The 15,698-nt window shown below is 37.6% G+C and overlaps 1 long non-coding RNA gene across 1 annotated transcript; it reads right to left on the bottom strand.

Annotated features, from left to right (window-relative positions):
• Nucleotides 1-560: 560 nt before the first annotated feature.
• LOC121062157 lies at nt 561-8,569 on the bottom strand. Its single transcript, XR_005815432.1, has 3 exons — nt 8,427-8,569; nt 1,912-2,022; nt 561-718 (listed from the first exon to the last, which is right to left on the bottom strand). It is a non-coding gene; the product is annotated as an uncharacterized LOC121062157 (long non-coding RNA).
• Nucleotides 8,570-15,698: the final 7,129 nt, after the last annotated feature.

Below are 15,698 nucleotides of genomic sequence, written 5' to 3'. Positions count from 1 at the left end.
CTCAGTAATAATTCCTCTTACAGAAAGTTCCAAAATGGGAACCAAATGGGAGCCTCAGATATAATGTATTGAATAATAAAATAAAACAAGGCATTGCACTCACAGAGTTGTCTCAGAGGGTCTCAAATCATTTGAGAATTCTCATAGCACCTTGGGTGAGTAAGAACAGGAGATGGTAATGGGATTATTATCCCCATTTTGCTAATATAGATAACAAGACAGGGAGGTTGAATAATCTGCCAGCCTTCTGGTACAGATTTAAGACAAAACCAGATCTCCTGACTCCTGGTTCTAAATAGTAGAGCATCACTACTGGTTAGCCAAAGTTTGCTAATCTCTAAACATTATGAAATCTCTCCTGAGATATCATATAACAACCAGAAAGCTAGGGCACAATCCAAAATCCATTAAAGTTACTGGGAATTTTTCTACTAGAATAAACACACTGAAGTCTGAAGATTTTCCTGAGCCTTAATCAAGTCTAACACTACACAACTGGACTAGGTTTTGCCACTTCCTGCCACGGTACCAGAAAATAGTCTAATATTTGTTTCTCTTCATTTTGGAATTACTTTTCTAAGCCTTGGTGAGAATAATAACAGAGTTCTCAGGAGTATTCAAATCCTCCAGCGTGACAGTCCAGGTCTACTGATGGTGCTGTGGGTATGGAGTTGTTGCTCAGGGAGGCTGCCATAAGAGATGCTTTTTTCTGTGTTGTCTTTGAATACAAATAAGAACGTTATTTGTATTTTTAGTCATAGATGTATTTCTATGTTTCATGTTGGTTTCTCGTTTCTAAAATGGTTACTGAATAATACCCTTCAAGACAGCTAACAGAATGCCGCAAACTATGAGAAAAAAAAAAAAAAAAAACACCTAATTTCAGAATCTGATCAGCCCTGTTATAACATTCACTTTTTAATATCTACCTTTTGTTTGTTTGGGCTTTTTTTGTGTTCTCTCTCTCTCTGTGTAACAGAGTTACATGAGCACAGCTCAGAGGTAAGAGTGCCACCTATTGAGTCCCTGGCAATATTTGTCATCTTCTACAAGGAAAACAAAAGCTTACATACCATTTCTTATAATATATCCTCATATAACAAAAAGACAAACAATATCTTCCCAGACGAACAAAAGACATATGCATACAGAGGGGAAAAAAAAAAAAAAAAGAGTATGATAAAGACTATAAGGAACAATGTCTCTCCAACAAATACATCCTCAAATAATCTTTTTTTCCTTAAAAAAAAATAATCAAGATACATAAAAAGGTCAAGTGCTTATGACGAAAAACAGTGCCTCTATTAAAGGAGCACTTTGCTTAAAACAGTTGAGTTATAGTTCAGGGTAAGTTTCTCTCCTGACGTGACCCAGAAAGGATTTTTTCCCCTCATCATATTGGTTAGTCATTATACTAATTAAATACTTTACTAAGCCAGGGTGTGCTAGATGTCACCTTGGAAACACTTCAAACAGTATTGAGTAATATAAAAGCTGAGTATAAGGCAGCCACATTACAGGGTCCTATTACAGAATGAACTAGCTTTTCGTTTTCTGGCAGCAAAATTGCAAAGACAGTGCATATTTTTAAAAATTGCTGGAATCTCTAGAAAGAGCAAGGAAAAAAAAAAAAAGATTTACAAGAACACTGATGATTTTTCCATTTTATTACACTTGCATATGAATTACATTTTCCTGGCATCCCAAGCAGTGATGACATATGAGAAACATGTATATTTTTAGAAGAGTTGTATTTTTGTTGACTTGGACGTATATACTCGGTTTAATCAAAAGAAATCCTAACCTTATTGTATGCTACACAAAGTAGGCACTAACTAGACAAATGAACCATTTCATGTAACGTGCAGAAAAATAATCAGGCAAGAAAATTATCAGAAATTCCATCAATACCTCAGTGCATCCCAGATGAGGGAATAAATGTGTGTACATCATTTTGACTTTCACTGAAACACTTCATCTCCTTTCCTTTTCTGAGCCATGATGCAGTATTATTTACTATTGCTGCAAAACAAAGTTTATGGACAGAGGAGAAAAAAAGTAATTAACCAGATCTTGATCACTCTTCAGGACCAGTCTCTCTCTAAAGGCAGTGGCATGCAAGAAATGGCAGTGGGTGAATTCTGGTAGCGTTATTCAAGTGCCTGTATGAGTTTTGCTTCTGTGAAACAAATGCAGGGGGAACAGAAATACTCTGAGGAAGTCTGGAAGAAGAGCTGGAAGAAAATGTGAAAGTAATTATTGCACCCAAATGACCAGAGTGATGATTTGATAACCCAGCAGTGAGCAGGCAAACATGAACAGCTGTCACAAACTACAACATCTGGAATATCACGACAGAGGGGTGGGTTCTCCTCCGTAAGCAAACATATGTGATTACAGGGCAGACAGCTACATTTCCCCAGTCCAGGGATGTCTTTTTCTCAATGTTACTTAAACTAGTCTGCTAGTGTTCCTAGGAGAGAGGTGAATCTGGCCAGCAAGCTGTGCAGGCAAAAATCCCCAAAGCCTAATCAGTAAACCTTGTCTACATATGCTTACTTTATTCATTACCCTTCAGGAGCCAGACTGCCCCAAACTGCCCAGCAAGGAGAAAGCCCCTTCATGAGCTATTTTAAAGCCAACAGAGTAATTTCTTCTATGAATTGATGACCTAATAAGAAAGTTTAATTCCCACAGCCTTATTTACTTCTCAAAAAGGTCTAAGACTCTATACATAGGCAAGAAAATCTGACTTCATGGGAGTTCCTGAAATAGCTCTGAGGAAGCTGTTTCTGCCTGAGGCACGATGACTCTCTGGAGCTCTCACTGGAAAGATGTACCCAAATGTTTGAACTCAGTACATCCAGAATTGCCAGAACCTGCCTTCCTAAGCATTTTTAGCCTCCCTTCATCTATCAGTGACGTAGCTCTGGATATGAGATGTATTTGTCACTTTGCACACAACAGTAAGAAATTATTCCTAGTCATCCTCATTTCCTGGACTTTAAGCAATTTATAAACTTGCATTGAACGGGGTGGATTGAAGAGAGGTGGGGAGTATTTGTTGCACAGGAGTATAAATTGCCTGTAACACCGCTGAATACCTCCCTTTCCCCTGACAGTTTCAAGTTTGCGTTTTGGCAGCAATCACACAGTGTGGTAAAAATCACTCCAAGAATATAAGGGGAATAAAAAGAAAGAAAAGAAACATGTCAAACAAAACATGCTCTTTTATTTTAAAGGAAAGTTGTTTTGAGGACTCAAGGCCTGAGCATCCATTAGCACTGCTACACAGGCTGGATGACTGCCAATATATCAGGTTGCAATAGGCCATTAGTAGGGGCTGAATATGGATAATCTTCCCTAAGGGCTGAGCAGAGTCATCCTGCCTTGATTACTTTTTCTAATTTAGATTAAAAATCCCTATAACAGTTGCAGACTAATTGGAAAAAGACTTTAAAGGAGCTTTAGGAAATTAGGTAAGAATAGTTTTTATTATTGTAGTCTGCAGCAATTGCTGCAAACCTCTTCTTCCTAAGAAGCTGGGAGTCAATCACATGAAACTTATCAGAATAGAAAAATAAACCTTGTCCCTTTTGGGTTTTCATCTTTTGAAAGCTTGTTTTACTGTGACCACGTTATTTCAAGTCAATATTAGAAAGCAAAACAGCTGTTGGAAAGGCTGGTCTCTCAGCACTCTGAACACTTGCACAGTGCTATTTAAAAATAAGTAAATAAAATAAAACTAGCTACTCATGTAGGTGACTAGTCACTGTTCTCATGTAGGTGACTAGTCACTGTAAACACAGGCTTGATGTTACGATTTTCTGATCTTCAACAAAAATATTAGTATCGGTATTTCATCTAGAATAGAGAAACATTTCTGATTCAGTCTGAACATTTTCGCACAGTGTTGTGATACGAAACCCAGCATTCCCACTTCCTTATCACTCATGATTAGTAATCCATGAACCATAGAAATTGTAATAAGGATTTGAGCTCTGGAATTCAAAGGTCAGGTACAGCATAAAAGACTTCAACCATCATTTAATTTCAAGGAAGAAACATAAATATGACAATCCTGTGCAACAGCAGCAACATGTTAATGCACAGAAGCCAGGGCTTGAAAGTAAGAAGGAATAAAATGAAATCTCATCATTAAATATGGTTAAAGACCCAAGTGTAATCAAAATGCACAGATATGACAAAAAAAAAAAAAATCAAACCCTGATATAGAAAGCAAGGTAGAAGAGGCTCCCATCCCCTTCTTCCTAAGTAAATTTGAACCTGAGTTTTCTGACAGCAATGCCTCTGTAATCACTCTCAGTCTCAAGGAATTGCAAAATTTGGCTCTACTCTATATTGTCATCATTAACAATCTTAATGAAAGCTTTGAAAAACTAGCCTCGGCATTCTTGTGATTCATTCAGGTATGGAACCAAATCAGTCAGTTTTCGGTAAAATACTACTTGGGGAAAAAGAGCAGGTAGAGATGCACTGTGATTTGTATATTCTTAACTTTTAAGTGCAGGTTGTCAAGTGTTGGGGTTACACTTTCAAATGTGCTTAGAGTTCATTAGTTCCATTGTCATTTCTTTGATCATATATATGTATATATATAAATGAATTCTAAATACCACTTCTTTTAAGAACATGGACACAGATCTGTACATTTAGTCTGCGGACTTGAAGTATCACTCCTATCTGGTGTCTAAAATTCTCCAGAATTTCCTTTCAACCCTCTATGCTCATCCACTCTTTATTTTTATTGTGTGGTAAAGAAACACAAAAGCTAACACCCTCATAATCCCAAAGAATATCTAAAGCACCTGGAGCCATATTCTAAGAAGAGAGACTGAGAAAAAGTAGATTGCTTCACGATGTTTTGAGATTGAATCTGAAATAATATAAAGGCTGTAAAGGGATTTACTTAGCAAATCAAACAAAGAAGGCAAATTCTTTAGACTTACTAGACTTTCAGAGCAACTTGGTCCCTGACCCAAGATAGATATTTACAATTCTTGGTCCTTGCTGGAGGTGAATATGTCTCAGCAAATGCTGCTCAGAGTGTCCCCCATAGCTAAGCATCTGGCACTACTGTAGATGCATCCACTAACAAATGAGCAAATGTTCACAAATCTGGAGCATATATTCAAACAGACTCCAGCAAGTTTTAAATTAAGCGAGCTACTCATAATGTATGCTGAATGTATTTGGGAGGATGCTGTGTTTCATGACAAATATTGACCATGTCATTTGAGTCAATTCAACGCTGTAGTCCCCTTGCATGTTTTAGACCACTTTTACATCACAGTCTCTCACACTTTATATGAACAGAAATAAATTCACCTATCTGAAGAGTAAAATTTAAACAATTTATTTGGTTGTGTTGATGTTGGTTTTTTTTTTCTGACATTATCTAAATCCTTTTTCAGAACAAACCAAGTTTTTTAATTTTCATGATTACTGAATATAAAGGGTCACAGACAGAAAAAATATCTTGGTTAAATATTGAATATTAGTACTACACATGATTTCTAAATAAACTCTGTTTTGGTCTTACAGTTCAGATATCATAAGGAAAGGGTAGGGAAAAACATCAGCACATTTTTAGTCTGTAATGCCATTATAATGATGTAATGGGAGAGGCTACAGAGAGGGGTTCTTTTTAAACTTATACACTTAAGAATGCCTCAGTTAAGTAAAAAGAAGTTGCTGCGTTTCAGGACTCTTCACAAGCCATAAAACTAATTCTCATTTTTACGCCGTTTCACAAGTACAAAGGATTCTCAGAAAAGATGTCAGTTAGTATGAATTGAAACTAGACCCTTGGCTCTTCTCACCTTTCTGTAGTGTATTTCAGTTCTGATGCCTAGCCTACAGGAAATTGAGTTTATACAAAAAGAAAAGTGGATATAAGTTTTAAAAATTAAAAATTGAGATTAGAGTATTCTAGAAGTATAAATTATATAGAGCTACAAATTTCAGAGCTGTATCCTCCAAAATCACTCTCAATGTCTAGCCTTCTCAGGAAGTAAGGAATGATTTACACATTAAAAATATTCTTCAAAAACATTAACAATGTTCTTCTATGTTGTTGTCCCATAAACATCTCCTCTAAGAGAGCAAGAGTCATGCAGTCTCCAAAAAGGCAGAGGGAGAGACTTCTTCCACTAGCAGCTTTTAATGACACTTATTTCTATGTGCAGATATGAATTATTCCAACCAGAAGGATCCAGAAATTCCAGCAGACTCTTCTCTGTTTCTTGGGCCACACTGTTGATTAGGAGAAAGTCTCCCAGCTTCTGACAGGCTTAGGCAGCAGCTACAAAACAGCTTCCAAAACTGATTAAGTTTTTTGCCCCATGATCTAATGTATTTTGGGTACCTTTGTCTCTCCTTCTGTAAAATAGCTTTCAATATTTTTCTCCTTCTTAATTCCTGCACAGAGGCAAAGTCTGATTTCCTGAATTACAGAAACACTAAATCAGACATAGAATTAGAACTTACTAAGATCTCTCCAGTTAGGCTGTTGAAGAACAAGAAAAAATTCCACAAACAGTTTTCATCACAGAAGTCAAGAACTGCAGCATAGCATGTATGCAGATAACTACAGATATGAAAACAGAAAGCAGAAGAGAACTTACAAATAGCTATGCAGGATCAAATCATAGGGTATGCTCATAAATTCATATGGTAATTCAAGCTGGTGGTGACCTGAGGAGGACTCCTAGCCCCTGCTCAAATCGCTGCCCACAGGGCCCAGGACTGGAGATCCCCCCAGAGCTGCTCCCCAGCCCCACCAGTCCCAGTCTGCGTCCTGGGGCAGGGCTCAGCCTTGTCCTTGCTGAATTTCATGGAATCACTCTCAGCCTCTGCCTGTCCCCTGTCCAGCTCCTCCTGAAATGTAGAGCAGCCATTTGGTCCCCTTTGCTGTCATCTGCAAACTTGGTGTCCTCAATCCTCTCCTCCGGGTCACTGATAGAGATGTCAAACAGGACAGATCCTAGAACATGCCATGCAGAACCCCAGTTGTTACCCCCCTCCAGGTACAACATAACCCTTAATTAGGACCCTCTGAGCCAAGCCATCCAAATGTTTTTTTTGTGTGCACCTGTGGTTCAGAAGTATGTGGTTCAGATGTGTGTGGTTCAGAAGCCAGAACAGCACAGAACCCTCTCTCCAGCTGATGACAGTTTGGAGGTGGTGCTTGTAGCAAATTATAAAATTTCCACTACCACAATTTTTCAGCTTTTAGCAACCAGAAACCAAACAGCTTCCATACTTGAGTGTAAGAGTGCCTGGTGGACTGTTATTTTTTGAACGCTTACTTTCTGAACACATCTTTCCTGACAATAAATCTTATAGTGTCATTACGTACTGTGTAGGGAAGCAAAAAACTCATTTGTTGTAAACATACTGCCAAATAATGTCATTTTCTCCATCTTCATTCTATTGTGGGAAAGTGTGACTAATCAGTCCCTGTTCATTTTCTCCTCTTAATTCTTGGATTTATCTAGTACCTCCAGTCATTTTTCCTCCCAGAGTGAAGTCTGGTCTGTTTAATCTATCCTCATGTGGAAACGAATGGAACATCATTGTCATCTTTTTCTCTTTCCAGTTCTATTGTGTCCTTTTTGAAGTGCTGTAACGGGAGTTGTGCTCAGTATTAATGATATAAGCACATCTTGGACTTGGGGCATAATAATGTTTTCTGGTTTGCTCTAATTTTCTTCCATAATAATTCCTAACAGTTGATTTTCCTTTTTGACTGTCTCTCGGCATTAAGCTGATGTTTTCATATAAATAACCACAGTGCTTCTACAATCTTCCTTCTGAATAGTAATAGTTCATTTACAGCCTATCACTGGATATATATACACAATGTGAACATACAGATAGTGTTTTTTCCCGGATACATTACTTTCTTAGCACTGAATTTGTCTTTCACTTTATTGCCAAGTCACTCAGTATTGTGACATCCTTCTGCAGCACTTTGCAGTCAGCTTTCATTTTATTGCTCTGAATAATTTTATATCACCACAAATATTTTTAACCTCACTATCTATCTATCTTTCTATCTATCCATTTCCCTACAATTTTGGTGAATATATGAACATGTGCCTCAACCAAGACAAGCCTCGAACTCAGTTAGTGAACACTACAACACCTAATAGTTATTTCTTCTTGGTTTATTTTTATTTTTATTTATTTAATTATTTATTTAATTATTTATTATGATAACCAGTAACGGCAGTGCTTCCTCTTTGGCTCTATGTTAGGTTAGCATCTCTGAGTCCCTTTGGTGAGAGAGAACCAAAAGCATTCTTGAAAGCCCAAGACAAAGACAAAACAGCCACAAGATCTTGTTCATCCATGTAACCACTGGTTGCTGTAATGAAGTCTAAGCTACTTGCAAAGCATACCTTCATTCTGCAGAAGCCAGTCTGAATCTTTCCTGTTGTGTTTACACATATTCACATGTATTATTGTCTTTGTATGTCTGCTTCTTCCAGTTTACTCTGTATGGAAGGCAAACATACTTACCTGCTGTACCCAGACCTGCTGTAAAACTCTTTTAAAAAAAAAAAAAAAAAAAACAGCTTCAGCTTTGGCTCTATATATGCTTTGGTCTCTGGATCTTTTTAAACAGTAAATTATACACCACAGTTAATAGGTCAGCAATTTTGTACTGAGTGTGTTTACAACTCTTCATCAAATACAATCTTACCATGACAATGTGTTGCTTTTCAACTGCATTTATTGAAACACTTCCACTGCAGTGTTTTGGTGGATTCTGAACATATCCTGCACAGTGCTTGAAAACTCTCCCAGCAAAGTGCCATTATATATTTCATACAAATGCTCTCTATTCTGTCATTCAATCCCCAGTGAAATCATTGATGAAATGAACATGCCTGCAACCACAACAGAATCCTGATGTACCTCTTCTGAAAAGGTTTTCCATACTGATGAGAAGCTATCAATAACCACTCCCACTATTGTAATCACAACCATGTATCTGTATTCACTTGCTTCAGGAGCAAGGCCAAGCATCTTCCCGTTTTTTTTTAATCTCTAAGAATTTGACAATGGCAGTAAAACCTATCCAGAATGATACAGTATATTTTGTTTTGGCTTCTTTGTTGTGACTCTTAGACTGTTGTTACTGAAGGGAAAAGAGCTGGAGGAGCAGAGAGCTGCATGTTTGACTGCGCTCAATGACATTTGCTGCACATGCACATTTAAGAAAATATCCAGACACAGATTCAGTGTTCTAAATATCTGCCTGTTCTTGTTAGCTCTTCTTTCAGCCTCTATGGTATTCCTGATGCTCAGTAAATGACTGCCTTCAAATTCCTGCCTTGACAACTGAGCTCCATAAACCAACCACCAGCAAAACTCGAGTTGAATCAAGGGGCCACTTGAATAATTTATATTAGTGTTACTTTTACAACTTCAGCACATTTACTACTGAATGCAACACACATGAACTACCATGTAAGAGCCTGTTCATGGCAAATTGGGGCACAGAGGATGTTCCTGAGATGGAGGAAAAAAAAAAAATATATATATATATATATATATATATGCATATATACATATAACTTCCAACAATAAAAATAAAATAAAATAAAATAAAATAAAATAAAATAAAATAAAATAAAATAAAATAAAATAAAATAAAATAATAAAACAAAACATAACATAACATAACATAACAAATAAAAAAAATGCAGGCAGCTTATTGGAACACAAGAGCAAAAATTTGTTCAAGTGCAAGCTTTCAGCCTGCCTCCATTAAGTTATTTTTCCTTGAATACACAGTCAAAGTTATTCAGTTTAAGAATGTGTTCAATAAATAACTATTAGATCTGGCCTTTTATTAAATAACAATATAAAATATTATACTTATGCAAACATCAACTGGTCCCAATTAAATCATTTTCACCTAAAAGGGGTAAGATATGGTATTAATTTACATGTGTAGTTTTGCACTGTGCACATTCCTTTCAGGACGTCCTGACAGAATAACACTAATTATAAGGAAAATAGAGAAACATAGATGAAGCAAATTACTACCGTTTAATTTATCTCATTTGATATATCCAAGGTCAGAATCTAATTTTCTGATCAATCTGATCCAGATCCAGTCATATCATAATTTAAATAAAAGTATTTATGCATCCTGTTCATGTTCATTCTACATATTTTTCAGTGTTTAACAGGATTTAAAAAAGGGGGGGGGGGGGGGGGGGGGGGGGGGGGGACAAGGAGAAAGGAACTAGAAAGAAAGGAGAATTGTTATTCTGATGAACAAAGCATTCTGTAAGAAAAGAACACAACAAGGTAATGCACAAACTTCCCTTGCTCTATTCCCCTGTGTCATCTCAAAATTCACATCTTGCATATTGATATGCAATCTAGCAGGACATAGTAGACCTCTTATCTTGAAGGCTTCACTTTCTTTAATGTAGCAAAAGCATAAACATGAGTGAGAATTCTGTTTTTAAACCAAAATTTAAGATGGTAAGAGTTGTGTAAATTGTTAGCTATTTATATGATGGTTACTTTCATGTGGTTAAAACTGAACCTTAACATGTAACTATACAATCAGAAGAAAAATTGCATACCAGTTTTACTGCGTAAGCCCTTTAAAAAACTGTCAAAGGTTTGTACCACTTTACACTCCTTTCCTTTTCTGGATGAAATGTTGCTATTAATAACTGTCATACTACCTCTTACTACTCTAATTTCATCAGTAATATTGTGGTGAAGTACAGTTTGGCTCCTTTACTATGAAATTCACAGTGAAAAAGTCTTACAGATTTCAGATGTAAAACCCCATGAGTGACTACTGACTAGTCACTGCTAAATCACCATAGTTTCAGCTGTATGAGGAGTTGAGCAGTACATGGCCAAGCAGATCGGTGAATGTCCACATGAACTGGTGCAGTTTAGGAGTATGTTTCAAATTAGGTCTGATGACTTACAGATATAGAGTCAAAAGGTTCATAGGTGTTAGCATCTGAACAGTCAAAGAGCCATGATCAGCTCTGGGACAGTTTCACTTTATGTCCTCAGTCAGTAGGGTTTTCAAAGGGGCTGAAACAAGCCTTTTACTATCAGCTTGGGCAACATTACTTGTTGTTCTCACCTTTGCAAAGATTAAGTAGCAGAAGCATCCAAAAATCTCTTGCATTAAAGAGACTAATGCACCACAGAAGAGATTTGGGAAAGAGATGCTTTATTACTGATACATTTAAAGTCTAAGTATCATAACACAGTTCTCAAATGTTTTCCCAAGACTTCAATGTTATCTATGAAGATAAACACTGCATGTAATAGTGCCACCTGGTGACTGAATTACATTAAACGTTTAAATTACCGTAATAACTCTTCACTATTAACTCTATTACATATTATTAAACAGGCTCCCAGGATTCTTTGAGTGAGTGACAAAAGCCCAAACAACAAGCAGGCTATTGTCTATGTACCATGGTTTATAGCTTTATTTTAAATTTGAGAAATGTCAAGATGCAAGTTCTTAGATATGGAAATACATGTAATAAAAACTGAGGCTGAGGGTATTTAATATGATCAAGCTTTGTCACCTAAGTGAATAAGCAAGATTTTAACTTGACAGAATTGGTTTGTGGTTAAAGTGTAAATGTGAAGTGTAAGTACTAACTTCTTGTGAACCTCACGAAGCTCAAGGCCAAGTGCAAGATCCTGCATCTGTGCTGTGGCAATCCCAAGCACAAATACAGGCTGGGTGGAGAACAGATTGAAAGCATCTCAGAGGAGAAGGACCTGGGGATGTTGGTTGATGAGAAGCTCAACATGAGCCAGCCATGTGTTCTGGCAACCCAGAAAGCCAACCATGTCCTGGGCTGCATCAACACAAATGTGGCCAACAGGTTGTGGGAAGTGATTCTCACCCTCTACTCTGCTCTCATGATACCCCACCTGGAGTCCTGAGTTCACCTCTGGGGTCCCCAATATAAGAAGGACAGGGGCCTATTACAGCAAGTCCAGAGGAGGGCTACAACGATGATTAAAGGGCTGGAACACCTCTCCTATGAAGACAGGCTGAGGAGTTGGGGTTGTTCAGTGTGGAGAAGAGAAGGCTCTGGGGAGATCTTATGGAGGCCTTCCAGTACCTAAAGTGGGCCTATAGGAAATCTGGAAAGGGACTCTTTTTCAGGCAGTATAGTGATAGGAAAAGGACAGATTAAAACAATGACTTTAAACCAAAAGAGGGTAGAGTTAGCACAGATATTAGGAAGAAAATCTTCACCCAGAGTGTGGTGAGGCACTGGAACAGGTTTCCCAGAGAAGCTGTGGATGTCCCATCCATGGAAGTGTTTAAGGCCAGGTTGGATGGGACTTTGAGCAACCTGGTCTAGCAGGAGGTGTCCCTGCCCATGGCAGGGAGGGGTTGGAACTTGATAGTTTTTAAGGTCCCTTCCAAACCAAATCATTCTATGATTTTATGATTCTGTTTACTCTAGAGTAAATACAGAATATCTCTTCAGATTTTAACCATTGATTTGGCTGTGTCCATACATCAAGCAACAATCCTTCTTGCCCACAGCTGAAACAACCAGAATTTGCTTACAAATTTTCAGAAGAAAACATTAGCTTCTTCCAACTTTCTGTTTTCATTTAACTATTGTATTTTCAGTTAGGGAGCTTGGAAGAAACCATCCACCAAAGTCTTACTAATAATTGTCCTTGATTAATACAAGAACATCAACAATAAATAAATAAATAAATAAATAAATATTTTTTTCATTAATTGAGTCAAGGAAAACAGTATACATGACAGATAGCTTGTGCAAAAATAATTGACTCATTAATCCTAACCATATGAACATGTTCAAATTAGTAGGGTCAGCTGATGGAAAGGAGGCAGCCATAGTTACAGATTCACAGAGGTGTGGAGTTGAAGTTAGCCTAATTGCACAAACCGTCTGTGTGAAGGTTTCAGAGTAGTTTTATTCAGTGCCAAAAGTAGAAAAAGTTTCAGTGGGAGTTTCAAATCATACCATATGGATTATGAATTGTTTATGTAGAGAATTGTCCTTCCATAATACAAAAGAGAGCACCCAGAACAAAGATATTTGTATCACCAAATGAGGTCTCTAACTGTGTATAGAAACACGTCCTTAGCTTCAATACAAATGTATCTGATACAATTTTTCTTGGTGTAAGAGTAACTAGACCTTTTAAGCTAAATAGCTTCAGAGTTGAATTGGGCTAATACTACGGCTTTGTGCTTGCATTAAACATTGGTATCAGCACACATTGGTATCAGCACATGACACTATGTGGATATTTAGGAATAATTTTCAGCAATGTGGGTATAGTTGCTGAATGAAAACTGTCAGAAATTTATCACTCTGTTAGCTATACATATACAGGGTAAATCTTTTTAGGCCTGTAATGATGGTGTTGCCCTTGCTTGTAACAGGCCACAGACTTTGCCTTAAACTGACAATTTAGGGCTTGGTACCTGCCAAGCTCTGTCTGAATGTCACTTGGCCTCCCTGGAGATTTGCTTTAGCCTAGCAGTAACATCGACTCTCCAATAACTAGGTAACTATCACCTCCTTTGTTTTATGTCTTGTTTGGCTTTGAAAATAACTGTGTTAAAGCAGTTATTGCTATACAGAGATATGCATTTAGTAAGTAAAAGACAGCAGTAACAAGCAGTTAGTCCATGTAGAATGACATACCTGTGAGCTAGAGACTAATGCAGCACAGAGGAGTAGAGAAATCAGATGGAAGCAGAAGAAACCTTCAAAGCCCAAGCACAGAGAACTGCCAGAGGCACTGAGCTTAGACTTCTAGCCAGTCATTCCTGGTCATTAAAGGACTGAAGCCTTGGGAGCTGAGTAAAACCGATATTGGTGGTAATCAAGAGAACAAAGAGCAAGCATCCCATAAGTGCAAAACAAACCTCATACAGCATAACATGAACATGCAGACCAGTGAATCTAGGTGCGGAGCATGTTACTTTGCATGCAAAATTGGTCTCAGACACAATTGGCCGCAGTAAATAATTCTGCAGAATCAGGTGCTTGGAGATCTTTCTCAAAGCAAGCACAGATCTGACTTGAATCACAATTATTTGTAGACAGCTAACTTATCAAATCATTTGTCTGGCTACTTTTGATTGGCTGTTTTATCTTGTCTAACTTATCTCTATTGAGCCTGTGCATTACAGAAGACTGGGGGGGGGGGGGGGGGGGGGGGGGGGGGGAGAGGACACACCAAAGCCCAACATTTGCATACATTAGCTTATGCGTGTGTTTAAATATGTTAATGACCCTTAATGAGTTTACCATGAGAGGTTACCATATAGGTCAGTCTGGAATAATCCTTCTGCCATTTTTCTCCTTGTTTTTTATTTTTCATCCCTAATCTCCCTTGCTTCTGATAGCTCAAGGCTCCCAGTCTCTGTTTTCTCCAAGGTTTCCTTTCTTTCTTCAGATTAAGACTACATCTGGAGGGAAGCTACCATCGGCCTTAGGGCCCGAAGGCAATGTGCAAGAGTGAGCATAGCACTGGAGAAAATGGTAGACTTCAGGCAGGTTGTGTACATACCATTCTAATAGCGCGATTTGAACCATAAACATTAGTATCATGTTAATATCACTGCTATTGTGTTACTAAAATTCTTCCATTAAACTGTTGAGATTTTTATTTGACCAACAATATGTTATTGACTTTGCATGTAAGGTGTGTGAATTTTCCTGTAAAAGAATTTAAATGTAACAAGTTGGCAGGAGTTAAAGCAATCTGTTTTGTAAATTGGGTACTACAAATCAGTAGTACTTTACATTAGTTATGTTATTCAGCACATAGGCTGCTGAAAAAGGATCGTGTGCCTTTCAGGATATGTGGCTGCACACAGCACATTTCATTCTTTCACCCTTGATATTTCAAAAGAGAACACAGAAAGCTGCAACCATGCCATGCCACATTGCCACTGACAGAACTTATCTGGGGCATATGTGGTTTTCTACTATATTACTTGAGCATTGGGTTTCTACATATGAAGGTCAGCTGTTGTGATTGCATTGTCTATAATAATATATTATAATGAAACAGGATGCAAATAAGTGCTTGGATCCCAGCCAGCTGCCGTAAATCTCATCTAAGCTCTGAGGATAGCTCCTTGAAACTACCCAGACTAAAACAATTGAGGGCAGTTGAGGATCTGGGTCAGCATGTTGCAGAACAGGGAACTGTCTCCCCTTTGATTATTTTGAGAATACTCGGTGAGATAAACTGATTACATCTGATCTTCTCAAACATCTGCCTTTTCAGTGTCCATGACTGCCATATCTTAATTCTCTTTCAATGTTTTAATTCAGAAACCATGTCTGCTCATCAAAGCCTAAATTATTTTCTTAAAATATTGCAGGGTTTCTCTTGGAATCAATATCGGCTATCAGGTAGCACGTCTTCCATTAAGGACTATAAGTCAAAGGCCAATCTTAGATATAAAAGCAGATTTCCTCTAGAGCAACAAAAACAGCTAGCCTTCTTACAGAAGCACAAACAAAATTAGATTGTAGCTTATGTCTTAATTAATGCAAGGTATCAAGTATTTTGATGTCTCTCCCCTGAAAAATGAATATACGTATTACAGTGTGACTAGGGTTACATGACAGTAACCATTTCAG

Source organism: Cygnus olor, chromosome Z (genome assembly GCF_009769625.2).
Source record: "Cygnus olor isolate bCygOlo1 chromosome Z, bCygOlo1.pri.v2, whole genome shotgun sequence".
Lineage (NCBI taxonomy): Eukaryota > Metazoa > Chordata > Aves > Anseriformes > Anatidae > Cygnus > Cygnus olor.
Note: the sequence above shows the minus strand (reverse complement) of the source record. Positions and strands in the feature narration are given on the sequence as shown.